This window comes from Tamandua tetradactyla, chromosome 11 (genome assembly GCF_023851605.1).
Source record: "Tamandua tetradactyla isolate mTamTet1 chromosome 11, mTamTet1.pri, whole genome shotgun sequence".
NCBI classification, from domain to species: Eukaryota; Metazoa; Chordata; class Mammalia; order Pilosa; family Myrmecophagidae; genus Tamandua; species Tamandua tetradactyla.
This window is the reverse complement of record NC_135337.1, coordinates 79,624,615-79,643,166: the sequence shown is the minus strand read 5'-3', so window position 1 is coordinate 79,643,166 and position 18,552 is coordinate 79,624,615. Positions and strand designations below refer to the sequence as shown.

At 41.3% G+C, this 18,552-nt stretch overlaps 1 pseudogene across 1 annotated transcript in view; it reads right to left on the bottom strand.

Annotated features, from left to right (window-relative positions):
• Positions 1-17,665, bottom strand: part of LOC143650440 (uncharacterized) — a 28,696-nt pseudogene extending 11,031 nt beyond the window's left edge. The window contains exon 1 of the transcript XR_013159556.1: positions 17,533-17,665. The product of XR_013159556.1 is annotated as an uncharacterized LOC143650440 (transcript). The remainder of the gene's footprint in view (positions 1-17,532) is intronic.
• Positions 17,666-18,552: the final 887 nt, after the last annotated feature.

Genomic DNA, 18,552 nt, shown 5'->3' with positions numbered 1-18,552 from the left:
GACTATTCTGGAGGTGACTCTTATGCAAGCTTCAGCTAGATGGTGCTGAATGCCATGGTTTGCTAAATCCCAACCAACATCACTCCAACTGACTCTTGAGAACACCTAGGGCTCGAAGTGAGACTCTATAAAGATTTCATGCACAAAGTTTGCTTTCCTGGAACTGATAATTCCTGAAGGGTTCTTAGGTCAGATAAATCCTGAAACCCAGAAGGACCAGCTTCTCCAAGATTATCAATTAATTACATCCTCTTATCTTTTAGTGTCGACACCCCTTCTCAACATGGAAAATTAGATCAGGCATTGCCCTATAGATTGGGAGAAGCCTCAAAGGAGGAGAAGGAGGTATAACAGAGAATAGGATTTGGCAAACAAGTATGATTCCTGAATCACTATATTAATATTCCTCCTAGCTTCCAGTGTTTAGAAGCAGCTTGAAGTGTGCTTTGAAAATTATTGCTTTTTTCTTTGCTTTGTATCTATTTTACATTTTATAGTATAAAACATAAAAATAAAATTGATAACTGTGAAAAAAAAAGACCACCCAAGTAACAGCCTCAGTGCAATATACGTGACACCAAACCCATGAACTAAAGAGCACGGAATTATGGAAGAAAGTAATAGGACACTGTCTAACCAAAAGATATGATTCCCGAAATCTAAAGAAAACAAACCCAGCTACATCAGCTACAAAGAAGGGATTACAACTTCCACTGGAGAGACCTGGAAGATAGAGCCAACCCCTAAGGTAAAAAGATGACAATATCCCAAAGAAATTAAAAGAAAGAATTAAAATATAAAATATTATATTTATATTACAAATATAATAGAGGAAAACATGAAAAATAAACCTGGGAAGTCCATGATGGTTAAATGGATAACCTATTATATTGTGGAAGACGGTATATATTATTCCTTTAAGACCTCTGGGAATTAGACTTAACTTTACACTCAATGTAGCATTGTCATTAATTGCTGCAAGTTTCTCTGGATAAATAATAGCTGTGTATAAAATAATGGAGCCTTTACTATTCAGGAACACATGATGTCAAGGGAACCCATTCAGTGATAAGGCTGTCTACAGCACGATGAGTACTTTAAAGTTTTATTGAAGATGGTAAAGGTAAAGAAATTTGAAGGAAAACTTCAACAACTCTGAAACTTGTGAAGTCAAATCTCCCCTAAATTTATCTGTTCAATCCGATCATAATTGAAATTTTAAAATATATATATATATATATTTGACTATCTGATGCCAAACCTATGTATACCTTTATTTTTTGAAAAATGACTCTGTTCAGGGAAGTGTACATGTTGAGCTGCCTAGTAGGAAAAAAAAGCAAATGAGAAGTGGAAATAGTACTGCATCCATCCCTAAAAATAGCAAGAGACCAAAGGGTCAAAAAAGAAAATCTAACTCAAATATAACACTGGTAGTAGTAATACAGAAAATCAAAAATAGATCTCTAGCAAAATAAGCCAAAAACAAAAGGACAAATATTGTATGGTTTCATTTAGAAAATGCTTATAAGAAAAAAAGAGCCTAGATTATAAGCTCTTACAGTAGCCACATTTATTCCTGTGCTTTAAGTGTCATTTCTAAATTCTGAGATGCTGTGCTCCTTCTGTACAACCTGGTAGTTCCCTTGATCTATGGATACCTGTGTGACACTTAAGAGTCAGAGCTCTACAGCTCTGAAAATCAGCACTATTCTATACAGCAACTGTTAAAGATGAAAGAGATCACACTTCAAATAGAGATAGGAATGAAGCTGATCAAGTTGGAACTAAAGTAAATCAGGACAGAGGATAAAGGATGATATTGTCTGTCTTTTAAAATTTCAATTTCTGTGTGAGTCAAAGGAAGAGATGTTTATTTTGCCCAAAACTTAAATTTTCTGTAGCATATTATCTACCTTAACCTGTCTGGCCAGTTTACTTAAACAACCTAAATACATGGAGCCTAGAATAGGGAATGAGCTCTGATGATCCTGTATAGCTTAATATAAAACCATGATATATTGAAGAGTATTTGGGGCAGATAATAAAAAAGTATTTGCAAGTCCCTTGAGGGACTAGAGGGGGAAAAAATGGAACCATTATACTTACCCACGTGGGAAATTCCTGGTATTCTCTCAAGCACTGGGGATTCCCAACTTAATAAGGCAAGCCCTTGATCTTGAGGCTGGCCCTTCTGAGATCTGTTTCTGTAATGGTGACTGCTAAGCCTACTTAAAAACATGTCTAAGAGGCACTTCCAAAGAATCTTTTTTTTTTTGCTCAGAGGTGGCCACTCTCTAAGCCAAACTCTGCAAATAAATTAATTACACTCCCCTCTCATCGGGACATGACTTTCAGAGATCCAAGTCTCACTGGTAACATGGGACATGACACCCAGGAATGAACCTGGCCCTGGTATCCTGGGTTTGAGGATGCCTGCTTGGCCAAAAGTGGGAAAAGAAATGTAACGAAATAAGGTTTCAGTGGCAAAGAGTTTTCAAATAGAGTCGAGAGGTCATTCTGGAGGCTACTCTTATGCAAGCTTCAGCCAGATGTTACAAATTGCCAAGCCCCAACCAACAGTATTCCCAAAAACCCTAAAGAAAACCCAGGGCTTTATCTAAGACTCTTTAAGAGTTTAACTTATTAAGTTTATTTTTCAGAAACTTCAAACCTCCAGACTGTTCTTATGCCAGATAAGCCTTGAAACCCAGAGGTGCCAGTCTCTCCCAGAAGATCCATCTGTGACATTCCCCTACCCCATAATGTCAACACCCCTTTTCAACATAAAGAAGTTAGAATGATCATTGTCTCAAAATCCATTAAAACTGAGAAAATGATCAAATGAGAGGGAAGAGGTGTAACAGAGAACTTAAGATTTAACAAATGATTATGACTACTGAATCATTCTATAGGCATTTCTTTTTAGCTTCTAGTGTATTAGAACAGCCAGAAGTAAATGCCTGAAATTGGGGCACAGTAATCCATACAATACTTTGAAAATTATTCTAAATCTACTTGCTAAAATGTGTTTGAAATTTCACTTTTCGGTATACATTTCACAATTAAAAATGTTGATATAAAACAGATCAATAATTACAGTAATACTCAACTTCCCAGTTTTTTAAAAAAAGAAATCGCAAGGGAAAGTTGAACACAGTTTGAGAGGAACAACAACAACAAATATATATATATATTATATATATATATTATATATATATATAAAACTTATGAATCTAAAAGCATTTCTTAAAGGTAAATTTATAACTAAGAGCCAATATTGAAAATGCAAAGATCTCAAGTCAATAAATAACCTTTGACCCGAGGGAATCAGAGAAAGAGTAAACTCAAGTGAAAACAAGCAGAAGGGAGCAAATCACAAAGACTGAAGTAGAAAAAACAATACTGAGAATAGAAAAATAAGAGTAAAATCAACAACACAATATATTTAAAAATTGACAAACCTTTAGCTAAATCGACTAAGGGAAAAAGAGGGAGAAGTCTCAATTTTCTGAAAATCAAGAATGAAAGATGAGGGGACTGCAGGAAGATGGCAGAGCAGAACTCAGCCCTTCTGCCAAAACAACTATTACACAGGTAGGACTTGTCTGAACAACCACTTTGAAACTCCAGAGGCCAAAAGAACACTGAAGAGCATCCAAGGAAGAGGGGTAACAAGAGGGTGACAAATTATGTCCAAGAACAGTAAATTACCCTCTCCAAGGCAGTTACCAGCACCTGTCCCTCATTCTTGCAACACTGGGGTCAAGTCCTTGGTTAGTTCACCAGTGAGAGAAAGGGACATAAAAACCCTCTTCACCAAGACTAGGGGTGGGCACTACCAGTCACTAACAATGGCTTTTGATTACTTCATCTCACTGGCGGCCCAGCTCTGAGGGTGGCCATTGTTTCAGCCCACCCCAGACAAAGGCTGGGCAGAGGAGACAAAGATACCACACTTCCTCAGGGATGTAGGAGGATGATTAATTGAAGGGCTGCCTTTGCAAGGCAGGCCAAGAAAGCACAGGGGATCTGTGGAAGAAGCCCTTGGCACCCCTCCTGATCCCCTCCCCAGGGCACTTTGGAGCCAGTCTGTGCCCCCTTTGTGGGTTCCTGGCCCTGTGTCAGCTGGAAAAGACTGACTGGGAAAGTCCTCTCCAACATGCCCCAACTCCCGGAGTTTGCTCACCAGGCAAAAACAGCTTTAAAACAACGAAAGAAGTGTAAGAAACTATAGAGACAGACAATTTGGGGAAAGGCTTGCCAGCTTCAAACACCCAAGAGAAGAAGGTCTGTCTCCTGGGAAACAGAAGGGACAAACAAACTCCTGTGTGGAGAGCCGCCTCCCGGGTTGGGCCTAGTGGTCGCGCTGCAGCCTGCTCTAGAGTTCCCCCCGCCCATCGAGTGAGCCAAGATGGCGCCCGCATCCTGCCTCCGCGTATGACGTACGCGCCCACCAACCCTATCTTCCAATCACCTCTGTATACGTGGCACTAACCTATTGGGTTTGGGCACAGTATATAAGAGGTTACCCGGACAGGGTGGGTGGAGACGACCCACAGGGAGCCGTGCCTGACGGCCGCATAGAGGTTGTTCCCCCGCGGGATATTTCGCCCGCGCGGAACCTGTAACAGAGAATGCAAGCTTAACTCCAGTAAAGGTCTGTGCTTACAACTGCTACGTGTCTTGGATCTGTGTTTCTCACCAGCGCGGATTTGCCTGCGCCTGTCTCTTTCTCCCCTCCTGTTCCCTTCGCCGGCCGGGGATCAGAAGCCGAACGAGACGGTCGCGGACACTCCTGTAAACAGGGTAACTCCAAGACAACTAACAAGCAAAACCCAGGATAAAACGCAGGCCCAGAGAGACAGGGAAAAAAATCCACACGATGCATTCAACTTGGGCAGACCTTCCTGAAAGGAGGGCAGAAGCTCCAGAAAATCTGTGTTATCACCAGCTGGTTACAAAACCAAAACAACAAACATCACAGGGAATAAATCCCAGAGTTAACACTTTAAAATATTAAAATCTACAGTGTGCAACAAGAGTAAAAGACAAAGACACAGGAAATGATGGCTCATCCGGAGGAATGGGATACAAACCCTGAAAGGCCAATGAAGAAGATGAGAATGTGGACATATTGAAGAATGAAAAAGGAGAAATCACTATGAACTGCACAGTAATACAAGGATCATAAACACGATGAATAAATGTATGCCAACAAATTAGCTAACTTAGATGAAGTGGGCCAATTCCTAGGAAGACACAAACTACTAACCAATTCAAGAAGAAACAGAGTATCTGATAAATGTGAAACAAATAAAAAGACTGAATTGGTAATCACAAAGCATACAGTTTAAAACTAGCACAATGGTGTAAAATTCTTTTAACATATTACTGAATTTGGTGTATACTTGTTGAGGATTATTTGCATCTGCACTCAAAGGAGCTGACAGAGCCAAATTTCAAACCAACCCAGGACAAAAAGGCCAACAGATGTCATCGTGTGTCTTCCCATGTGACAAAGGAACCTGGATACAATTGGCCTTTCTTCAGTGAAGGTATCCTCTTGTCAATGCTTTAATTTGGACATGTAACCTGAAACTTAATAAATCCCCTCGATTTCTGGTATACTATATTCCAGCAGCTTTAGCAAACTGAAACAACCATGAACAAGTGGGATTTATCCCAGCAATATAACATCTTAAAATCAGAAAACATAATACGCCAAAAAAAACATGATCATTGTTTTTAAAATGAATTAATAGAATGTATGACAAAAAAACAACATGATCATTGCAATTGATGCAGAATAATCATTTAACAAAATCCAACACTCTTTTATGGCAACATGCAACAAACAAACTAGGAATGGAATGAACTTTCCTCAGCCTGATCAAGGTCATCTACAAAGCCTTGATGGGAAGGGAAGAAGTAAAACTATCTCTATTAGCAGATAACATGATCTTATGTATAGAAAAATCTCAATAGTCCACTGAACTATTATAACAAATAAATGAGTTTACCAAGGTTGTAGTATATGAGACTGATATAAAAAAACATCATGTGACAGCTGGATAGCCACATGTAAAACAGTAACATTAACACTTCACCTCCTGCCATACACAATCCCTCACATTGTTCAGAGGGCAGTGCAACAGTGGCTCAGTGGCAGAATTCTCGCCTGCCATACCAGAGACCCAGGTTCAATTCCCAGAGCCTGCCCATACCAAAAAAAAATTATTCAGACTTGATGTAAGAGCTAAAATCACAAAGCTTCCAGAAGAAAATGTAGTAATAGATCTTTTGACCTTGGGTAACCTGGAGACATTCGCTGCTCCACCTCTCTGGTGGTTTATTGGTCTCCCCACAATTGGAAGACCTTCATGACTGTAATCGATACTGGGCAAACACGGATACCTTTGCACAACCATAAGAACTCTTGCCTTGCCTAAATTCCCCATGGATACAGTGCCCACTGCCCTAAAATTATCTCCTGGAGGAAGGGAACCTCTGACCCAATTAGTAATTAACTGGGATAAAATTAAGACCCTGGTACTTACAGCCAGCCTGGAACAATGAGAGCCCATGGACTCTACTCCCTGGTTAAAACAGTTAATATGGTACAACAGCTTGAAAGAGGTCTCACAGGAATTAAGACCTATCATAGTGATGGAGTACAGAACATTCAACAAGACTGATTGTAAAGATCCAAAATTCTGATGGCAGCACAATATTGTAAGGATGGTGAACAAAGCTGAGTGTGAGTATGGTTGAGGGAGGGAGGGCTGGGGGCATGTATGACACCAGAAGGAAAAACAGAGGATAAGGACTGGGAAGGTATAACTTAATGCCTGGAGTGGACAATCATGATTAAATGTACAAATATAAGGGTCAGGTTTCAGAAAAAGACGTTTACATGTAAGAAGGACTTTTTAACCAGGGGACCCCTCAGCTTCTTTTGCAGAACCAGATGTGGCAGCGTGACAGTTAGATTCAGTTGTCAACTTGGCCAGGTGAGCATATCTAGTCTTGTTGCTGGGGCCATAAGCCAATGGTACGTGAACCTCATCTGTTGCTAATTACATCTGCAGTAGGCTAGGAGGCATGTCTGCTGCATTGAGTGACGTTTGACTTAATTGGCTGGTGCTTAAATGAGAGAGTGCAATGTAGCACAGCCTAAGCAGCTTGGCATTCCTCATCTCAACACTCACAGCTCAGCCCAGGCCTTTGGAGATGCAGAAAGAAGTCACCCCAGGGAAAGTTGTTGGAACCCAGGGGCCTGGAGAGAAGACCAGCAGAGACCATCCTATGCCTTCCACATAAGAAAGAACCTCAGTGGAAAGTTAGCTGCCTTTCCTCTGAAGAACCAACAAAATAAATCCCCTTTTATAAAAAGCCAATCCGTCTCTGGTGTGTTGCATTCCGGCAGCTAGCAAACCAGAATAGGCAGCAACACCCCTAGGCATGCCAACGCTCCACCCAGAAGGCAAATGAAGCAAGGCCAGATATGCCTATAAATTAAATAACCACAGGCAGGTGGTCAAGGCCCGTTCCTGCTTGATAACCCTTGATGGTACCTGCAGCTGCACATCAAAGGAGAGCAGTGCATTAGAACCCCAGCAATCAGATCATTAATCAAGGAACAACACACCCCATCCAATCAAGGAATAACACACCACCTAGTGGGCACCCTCCCCTCCTGGCACAGTTTTCCTTTAAAAATCCAGCTCTCAAAGAGAAAGCTGGAGCCATCTTCTCTCCTTTCACTGACTCTCACCTGCTTTCTCCAATGCTTTCTCCCTTAAGCTCTGGCTTGCTTCTGGGTGGATTCCTTAACAACTCCAAACCAACAATACGGAAATTTTTGCCTGAGGGAGAACAAATGAATGCCAACATTGCAAGGTATTGAAAATGGGATGGTAATGGGGGGGGGGGGATACAATCAATGCAAACTAAGGTCTATAGTTAACAATAACATTGTAATATGCTTCCACAGAGTATAACAAAGGCAATTTGCCAAAACTAAAGATTTGTTTTGGGGGATATGGTGGAGGGGTATGGGACTCTATGCAAAAGAAATGGAAATGTCCTCATATAGATCGAGGTGGTGAAGGCATGGCTATGTGATTATACCAGGAATCACTGATTTTTTTACTTAGGTTGGACTGTATGATGTGTGAGTAAAACTGCTTAAAAATGAACAGAGAATCAAGTACTGGAGAAAATATGGAGAGAGAGATGTACTTAGTCACTGCAGGCAGGGAAGTAGAGAAGCGCAGCCCTCCAGAGGGCAGTGTGGTGGCTCCACAGGAGGTTGGGGTGGGGCTGCCATATTATCCAGCAACCCCACAGTATACTTGAAAGAACTGAGAGTGGGGACAGGAACGGACATTTACACACTGGTGTTTATGGCAGCAGTGTTAGATTCTGCAATGGATGGAGGTAGCCTAAGGGTACAACAATTTAGGAATGGAAGGGGGAACTGTGGTATATACATACAATGGACTATATTGAACAGCTGCAAGGAGGAATGAAGTTGTGAGGCAGGCAACTAGGTGAATGAAACTTGAAGACAGTATGTTGAATGAATAAGCCAGAAAAGAAAAGACAAATATTGTAACGCCTCATTAACATGGACTAACTATAACGTGCAAACTCTGAGAACTGAATTTGAGAGCATAGGTTATCAGGGTTATTGTAAAGCTTCCTAGATTGTAAGCTTTTACATCAGTAAGATGTCAATCAGGAAACATGCACAGATGATAAAACTATGAAAAAAAGCAGGGAAGAATTTCTTATAATTCAGGATAATGGCTCCGGCTGAAGAAAGAGAGGAACTTTGGGAATCGTTTCAAGTAGGGTGACTGGTGAGAATCCCCCTTTCAGATCCTGGCCTGGTAATTATTTCAAGGATGTTCATTTTTCAAAAGATCAGTTCACCCTGCAATTGTTTAGGCACATTCTACAAATATTTTATCCAAAAATGTTATGAAATATCTAACATAATTTATCACAGTACCAAATTACTATATTACTATAGACATTTCAACAATACTTGGAGACTTCAATACATACTCTCCTCTATAGATGGAACAACCAGAAAGAGGATAAACAAGGAAACAGAGAACTTAAACAATTTCATAAATGATTTAGACCTAACAGACATATATAGATCATTATATTCTGAAACACCAGGATATACATTCTTCTCTAGTGCACATGGAAGGTTCTCCAGGATAGATCCTATGCTGGGACACAAATTGAGTTTTCATAAATTTAATAGGACTGAAATTATCCAAAGTACTTCCTCTGACCACAATGGAATGAAGCTGGAAATTAATAATCACCAAAACAGAGTTTTCACAAATATACGGAGTTAAGAACACACTCTTAAATAAGCAGGGAGTCAAAGAACTTGCTAGAGAAACCAGTAAATATCTAGAGACAAATGAGAATACAACATATCAGAACTGAAGGGATGTGGTGAAGGCAGTGTTGAGAGGGAAATTTATTGCCCTAAATGCCTATATTAAGAAAGAAAAATGAGAAAAATCAAGGACTTAACTGCATACTGGGAGAATTTAAGAAAGAACACAAACTAACCCCAAAGTAAATAAAAAAGAAATAACAAAGATTAAAGGAGAAATAAACAAACTGTAGAATAAAATAATACAAAGATAATACAAAGAATTAAAGAAAACAAAAGCTGGCTCTTTTGAGAAAAATCAATAAAATTGATGGACCCCTAGCTAAATTAAAAAAGAAAAAGAGAGGACACAAATAAACAAATCGGAGATGAGAGGGGGTCATTTCTATAGATCCCGAAGAAATTTTAAAAATCATTTAAGAGAATACTATGAATAACTCTATGCCAAAAAATTAGACAACTCAGGTGAATGGACAAATTCCTAGACACATAAACTACCTATACCGACTCAAGAAGAAATGGAAGATCTCAAAAGCCAATTACAAGTAAAGAGATTCAATCACACATAAGAAGTCTTCCCACAAAAAAAAAGCCCAGGACTAGAGTTTCACAGAGGAATTTTATCAAACATTCCAAAAAGAACTAACAACAATCCTGCTCAAACTCTTCAAAAAATTTGAAGGTAATAGCACTCTAATACCAAAACCAGATAAAGAGGCTACAAGAAAGGAAAACTATAGACCAATCTCCTTAATGAACATAAATACAAAAGTTCTCAACAAAATACTAGCAAACTGAATCCAACAACACATTAAAAAAAATCATACATCACGACCAAGTGAGGTTTATACCAGGAATGCAAGCATGGTTCAATGTGCAAGAAAACCAATGTAATGCAGCACATTAACAAATCAAAAGGGAAAAATCACATGAATATATCGACTGATGCTGAAAAAGTACCTGACAAAATTCAACATCCTTTCCTGATAAAAACACTTCAAAAGGCAAGAATCAATGGAAATTTTCTCAATATCAAAAAGGGCAGATATGAAAAACCCTTAGCCAGCATCATATTCAACAGTGACAGATGAAATCTTAGGATTTCCCCTAAGATCCAGAACGAGACAAGGATGCCCACTGTCACCACTAATATTCAACACTGTACTAAAATCCTACCTGGAGTGATTAGACAGGAGAAAGAAATTAAAGTTATCTAAATAGGAAAGGAAGAAGTAAAACTTTCATTATTTGCAGATGACATGACCCTATACTTAGAAAACTCTGAGAAATCTACAACAAAGTTAGCTGAGCTAATAAACAAATTCAGCAAAGTGGCGGGATAAAAGATTATGTACAAAAATCAGTAATGTTTCTACATACAAGCACTGACTTATCTGAGGACACAATTAAGGAAAAAATTCAATTCAAAATAGTGACCCAAAAGAATCACATACATGAGAATAAGCCTAATCAGGGATGTCAGGACTTATACATAGAAAATTACAAAACATTGCTGAAAGAAATTTTAAAATGACTTAAATAGATAGACATTCCATGCTCGTGGATAGGAAAGTTGAATGTTGTTAAGATGTCTATTCTACCCAAATTGACCTGTGATACAGATCAAAATCCCAACAACCTATTTTGAAGATTTGGAAAAACCAGTTACCAAATGTATTTGAAAAGGAAAGAGACCCCAAATAGCTAAAGATGTCCTACAAAAAGAAGAATGACGTGAGAGGACTATCACTTCCGACTTTAAAGCTTACTATAAAGCCACAGTGGTCAAAACAGCATGGAACTGGCACAAAGATAGAAGTATTAATGAATGTAATCAAATCGAGGGTGGAGATAGATCACCATATTTATAGATAACAGAACTTCAACAAGGCCCCCAAATCCACTGAACTGGGAAAGAATAGTCTTTTCAATAAATGGGCATGGGAGAATTGGATTATCAATAATCAAAAGAATAAAAGAGGACCGCTATCTTACACCCTGTACAAAAATTAATTTTAAATAGATTAAAGGCCTAAATGTTAAGAGCCAGTACCATAAAACTTCTAGAAGAAAATGGAGGACAACATCTTCGAGATCTAGTAATAGGAGATAGCGTCTTATACTTTACACCTAAAGCACAAGTTGTGAAAGAAAAAATATACAGATAAATGGGAACTCCTTAAGCTCAAGAGCTTCTGCGCTTCAAAGGACTTTGTTAAAAAGATGAAGAGGCAGCCAACTCAATAGGAGAAAATATCTGGAAACCGCATATTGGATAAAGGCTTGATATCCTACGTTATGTAAAGAAATTATAAAACTCAACAACAAAAGAACAAACAACTCAATTATAAAATGGGCAGAGGATATGAGTAGACACTTTCCTGAAGAGCAAGTATAGATGCCTAAAAAGTACAGGAAGAGATGCTCATTTTCACTAGCCATAAGGCTGCTCATTAAACAGCAAACTACAAATGTTGGAAAGGATGTGGAGAAACTGGAACACTTATTCACTGTTGGTGGGAATGTAAAATAGTGCAGATGCTGTGGGACACAATTTGGCAATTTCTCAGAAAACTAAACATTGAGTTGCCCTATGAGCCAGCAATACCAACACTTGGTATATACACAGAAGAGCTAAATGCAATGACACGGACAGACATTTGCACACCAAAGTTCGTAATGGCACTATTCACAATTGCCAAAAGATGGAAACAATCCAAATGCCCATTAACAGATGAGTTGATCATATTACATACAATGTAATATTATGCAGAAAGAAGAAATGAGGTCCTGAAGCATATAATAAGTGCATGAACCTTGAAGAGGACATAATGCTGAGTGAAATAAGCCAGACACAAAAGGACAGACAATGCATGATTCCCTTACTATGACTCTGGTAAAGACTAATGAAATTTGTCTAAAGTTGAGAGTGTTGCTGATTGTACAACCAAGTAAGGATACTGTAGGTCATGGTTTGTTTTTATTTTGGACATTATCCATGATGCCTGGGGGATGGAGGGAGCCGAAGGGTACAGTGGCTGAGAAGCAGAATGGTGAATTGTGATACCTTTATATGACGGAATATGATGTGGCTACAAAATGGAAGGAGGTCAAGAGGCATGCGATAAGCTGAATGAACCTTAGAGACAGTGAGTTGTGCAAAATAAGCCAGAATCAAGAGGACAAATATGCTAAGGTCTCGTTCAGAAAATACTTGTAGGAAGGTGGGCGCCTAGACTGTAAGCCCTTGTAGCAGCTGCACTTAGGTCTCAAGTTGCAAATGTATTTCTGAATGCTGAGACACTGAGCTGTGTATCAGCTAGTATGTCCCTGGGACTCCGAGTAACTGTGACATCTGGGACCAGAGATGGAGCATTTCAGCCCTGAAGGTTAGCACAGCTATGTATAACAACAGCCGAAATGACCAAAGGGAAAATGAGGCCTCAGCTGGAGTTAAAAACGAAGCCGATCTGGATGGGTATGGGGTAAATCAGAGCACAGGGTAGAGGATGATTAGTGTGTGTACTCTAGCTGTGTGGGACTGTGCTGATTTCAAACTGTTGTGCACCTCAGAAAAGCCATGTTCTTTAATCCTCATTCAATACTGCTGGGTGGGATTTTTTCCATTAAGCTGTTTTCATGGAGATGTAACCCACCCAGTTGTGGGTGGGACCTTCTGCTTAGGTGGTTTCCATGGAGATGTGTCTCACCCATTCAGGGTGGGGTGTTTACTGGAGTCCTTTAAGAGGGAACATTTTGGGAAGAGTTTGGGAGCCCACGCAGCCAGAGACCTTTGAAGATGAAGAAAGAAAACATCCCCAGGGGGAAATGTTTGAAACAAGATGCCCAGCAGATGCCAGCCACGTGCATTCCCAGCTGACAGAGGTGTACTGAACCCAGTGGCCTTTCTTGAACCAAGGTATCTTTCTCTTAGTTTGGACATTTTTATAGCCTTAGAACTGTAAACTTGCAATTTAATAAATTCCCTTTTTAAAAGCCATTCTGTTTTTGGTATATCGTACTCAGGCAGCTTTAACAAACTAAAACATGCCAAAGGCAGAGAGGCTTATTGTGTCAGGATCCTGGATTTTCTTTAACACATAATCTGGATCAGTCTGTCTGGATAGACCATTTGAACGACCCAGACTCCTGGGGTCCAGAGTGGGAATGAGGCCATGTACTTCTACACAGCTTGGTACAGTGCTGGGACACATCTCGAACTGCGGTGGGCTGAAAATTGGGAGGTGTTGTGGAGTCCCTTGAGGGTCCAAAGGGGGGGGAAATATGTATATCTTTTTTATATAACTACTGAACTTTCCCATCTAGGAAGCCCTAGGTACCCTCTTAACCATTGGGGACTCCCCCAAAAAATGGGCCAAGTGCTTGATTTTGAGGCTTGTCCTTATGAAATTTGTTCCTGTAGGGGAGAAGCTAAGACTGCCAATGGTGAGGCCTGGGATTGCTTCTAGTAAGCCTCTTTGTTGCCCCAGATGTGGCCTCTCTATTTTTAGGTCCAACTCTGGAAAAGAAGGTCATTGCCAACCCACCCACCCCACCCAACTTGGGACATGACATTCAGGGGTGAAGGTCTCTCTAGTAGCGTGGGGCACAGCTCTCAGGGATGAGTCTGGTTGTGGTACTGTGAGATCAATAATGTCTTCCGGATCAAAGGGAGGAAAGGAGGTGTAATAAAATAAGGCCTCAGTAGCCAGGAGAGATCAAGTGGAGTCAAGAGACTATTCTGGGGGGAATCTTATGCAAGCTTCAGTTAGATAGTGCTGATTGCTAAACCCCAGCCAGCATCATTCCAGTTGACTCTTGAGAACACATAGGGCTCGAAGTGAGACTCTATAAAGGTTTCATGCTCTAAGTTTGCTTTCCTGGAACCCCCTATAATTCCCGACCTAGGAACTATATGTCAGATAAACCCTGAAACCAAGAGGCACCAGCCTCTTCAAGATTATCAATTAATTACATCCCCCTATCCTTTAGTGTGGACACCCCTTCTCAACATGAAAAAGTCAGAATGGGCACTGCCCAAAGATCCCTACAGACTGGGAGAAGGATCAAAGGAGGAGGAAGCATAACAGAGAGAAACAAGTGTGACTGCTGAATCACTATATTAATATTCCTTCTAGCCTCAAGTGTTTTGGAGCAGCTAGAAGGAAAACTCTCAGATAGTGGAATAGCAGCCTATGACAAACTCTTGGATCTGTCATGTAGCTACTTATTGAAGTGTGCTTTTTTAATTATTGAAATTATTGCCGTTTTTTTCTTTGCTTTGTATATATGCTATATTTACAATAAAAATATAACAAATACATAAATAAATAAATAGTGCATTTTGAATTACCAACAAAAGCAGTGAAAAGTGAATTTTTGGAAGAAAAATGCAAATACATTTCTACTGGGTAGAAAATTTATGATGCATTTACCTTTAGCAACAAAAACATTTGCACTTGGAGGCAAAAAAAAAAAAAAAGACATGACTGTATCAAGCATACTGACAAGAACAAGAACAAAAAATAAAATTGCAAGCCCCATAAGCACTGAATTGGATAAATAAACTGGGTGACCCACAGCCTCAGACTGAAACAAAGAAATCACAGCAAAACTTTTCAGTGTAATTATTAATGGTAATTTAATGGTATTTCTCATTTAGAAAAGTTCCAAAGAGGCAAACTTAAATAAAACATAATAGATGATAAAGCTATAAAGAACCACAAAAGAATCAGGACAGCGTTCCTGGCAGCAGAAGGGAGATGAGATCAGGGATCAGGAGATTCCCCCAACTGCCCAAGTCCTATTTATTTCCCTGAGTAGTGAATCCATACATGCCTTCACTATTCTTTAAACTTCAGCCTAAAACAAATATTTTATTTCAGGGATTCTCTGAGCTCCTTCAGACTTTATCCCTCACTCCACTCAGATTTTCAACCAAGAAAATAAAACTCTTACACACTCAAGTAAGAGAATAAAATTCCTAAATGCATGGACATACTAGAGTTATGTGGCAGCAAAGGCTCCTAAAAGAAACGAAAGGTAAGAAAGGCAACGTTTGAACCAGCTCAGATAAGCGTTTGCTTCAGCCACAGGTTACAAGGAAACCTCAGTCAGCTTAATCACATTCCCAGTTTGGGGAACCACTCTCACTGCTGAGATGGAATCCCAGTGTGGCTCAATCTATGGAATGGGGGAGGGAATGCTAAACCTGCCGGGATTTACCAACAGAAGATTCCACACACCCTTCTCTCCCCTCCTTAGAGGTCAGAAACACTCGCTCCTCCAGAATCACAATTTCCACCAGTGATTAAAGTCTCAACCTAAGTCAGTTTAAGCTTCTGACCTCAATCGGAACCCTCAAATTCACAAACCTGCTCAACAGCAGATAAATGTTCTCCTCCTCCAATCTGAGCTCCACAGATTTTCTCAATTTGCACAAACTGCACTCTGCAGCAACTCTGCCTGCCCAAACCAAACCAACTGCAGGAATGTGACTGTGTGATTGTGAAAACCTTGTGTCTGATGCTCCTGTTATCTATGGTATGGACAGATGAGTAAAAAATAAGGATAAAAAATAAAGAATAGGGGAAACAAAGGTTAAAATAAATTGAGTAGCTTGAAATACTAGTGGTCAATGAGAGGGAGGAGTAAGGGGATGGCATGTAAGAGTTTTTTCTGTTTTCATTTTATTTCTTTTCCTGGAGAGATGCAACTGTTCAAAAAATGATCATGGTGATGAATACTATGTGCTGATATTGTGAGCCACTGACTGTATACTATTGTATGTCAAGAATGTTTGTATGTTTGCTTGTTGTGCACAATAAAAATATTAAAAAACAAAGCAACTGCAGAGCGACAGCCCCAAGCCCACCACAAGACAACATTAGAAGGGAAACCATCCCTTCCAAGCACATCTGCAAGAGGATCTCCCCCCTTCCAATGAGGTAGCTTCTCTCTGCATAAACAGCTCTTTCTGGGGCTGTTTGGGGTGGGGTGAGCTTCCAAGGAAGACTCAAAAGGACCTTCATTTACCTTTCTTTGCAGGTTCAACTTTGAACTCAGCTGGAGCCAGTGACTCACTGGCTTCAGACCTCTGCTCTCAATGCCACGTGACCCACCTGCTTCACACCACCACTGGTTATTTAAATAACACCAGGATCACACAATTCCACGGTTTAAATAAGAATACAGCAGAATCGCTCCTCTCACCCAGTGCTCCAGGGTGAAACAGAGAAAGGAAATTCTAGGGCACACGGTTCAGCTTTAAGTAACTTGAAAACGCATAGCCATTCAGGTACCAGATGTCTCAGTTAATTATTATCCTTGCGATGACAAACTTTGTCAAATCAAGCAATCAGAATTGAACCTACTACTTGGTCTTACAAGTCACATTTTACACAATCTGCGTTAACCACCCCAGCAGAGTTTCTATGAATGTTTTGAATCTCCATCTTCATCCACCTCTTTGTAAGGGGTGGAACTGCATTCTCCCCGCCATTCTACTGGAAGAAACACTATTCTGAGATTTTTTTCCCAGCTGCATTTCAGAGGGAGCCTCAGAAAAAGTGAAAGGTCAGACCTGAGGAACTTACTATCTTGAGCCAAGGAGAAGAAAGGTGGGGGGTGGGGGGGGCGGAAATCATGATTTCACATTTCCTGAAAGCTGAGGCCCAAAGAGAAGAAATACCAGTACTGAGCTGGGCACACACGAGGCTAGGCACAGTGGTCGGCCTCGAGCTAACAGTTCGCCAAGGCCCACTTCTTACCGCGCCCGCAGGCCTGAGAAAGCACCCAAAGGCAGAACCTGCCCCTTTATCCATCATCAGCTCGTCGGAGAATCCGCCGACCGCAGCGACACATTTCCACCCGGCGCTGACCGCGCGGCCCAACTTCCCTCAAAAACCCGTTTTCCCTTTGCTTTCGCCACCCCTGTGGGTTTCTGAGACCCGTGCGTTCTCCCTCCTGCAAAGCTCCTTTTTTTTTTTTTTTTTTTTTAAATATAGTCTCTCCCTGTCTAAGTCCCGATCCGCTTTCATTCAAAGGGCTCCGAGCCGGGTCACCCTCCCTAATCCGAGGCCCGAGACCCGGCCCCGCGCGCTCACCTTGTCCGGCCTCCGGGGGTCTCCGCGGTGTCTTCCCGGCGGCCCCCGCAAGCGGGGAAGGTGAGAGACCGACGCCGCCAGTGAGTCCGGCTCTCGCCGCTGCGGGAAGCAAAGAAACATCCCGCGGCTTGCCGTCGCCCCGCCCCGGCATCGCTGATTGGGCAGTGCTCTCGGCACCGCCCCTGGCCGTCCCTGATTGGACACCGCTCCCCACCCTCGGGGGCCTGAATGACAGGCGGGGCGATGCGGGTCTGCGCCGCAGGCTTCCGGGAGGAAACTCAGCGGGGTGTGCGGGCGAGGAGGGAAGGTGTGACAGCCCCAGGGCTGGGACTCCCGGCCCCGCCCGTCCCCACATCCGGGTCTCCCCAGCGCTGGGCGCGCGGGAAGGGTGAACCCCCAGCCCTGGGCGCAGGGCTTTCAGGACACCCACAGGATGGAAGTGTTTATTAAAATTCTCAGGTGTGCATTTTCCACGGGAAGGAAATTTATGTTAGATGAGATTTTAAGTGCAGAGAATTTTGAAATGCAAAAGCGCCATGATATCCTTAAGGCAAATGAATTCCTCTATTAACTGAGGACACACACACACACACACACACACACACACACACACACACACAAAGATAATAGGGCGGTGCAAAGGTGGCTCAGTGGTAGAGTTCTCACCTGCCATGCCTGAGACCTGGTTAGATTCCGGAGCCTGCTCATGCAAAAAGAAAAAAAAAAGCTTATCTAAATTTGAGTTGGACCTGAAAAAATCTGAATACACTTCAAGAAAGTCCTGGGCTGGGGTTTTTTCATATGAAACTTAATCCCCCAAAGGATAGGCTAAGCCTAGTTAAAATTAGGCCTAAGAGTCACCCCCAAGAGAGCCTCTTTTGTTGCTCAGATGTGGCCTCTCTCTCCAGCCAACACGACAAGCAATCTCACCACCCTCCCCCGTCTATGTGGGACATGACTCCCAGGGGTGTGGACCTTCCTGGCAACGTGGGACAGAAATCCTAGAATGAGCTGAGAAGC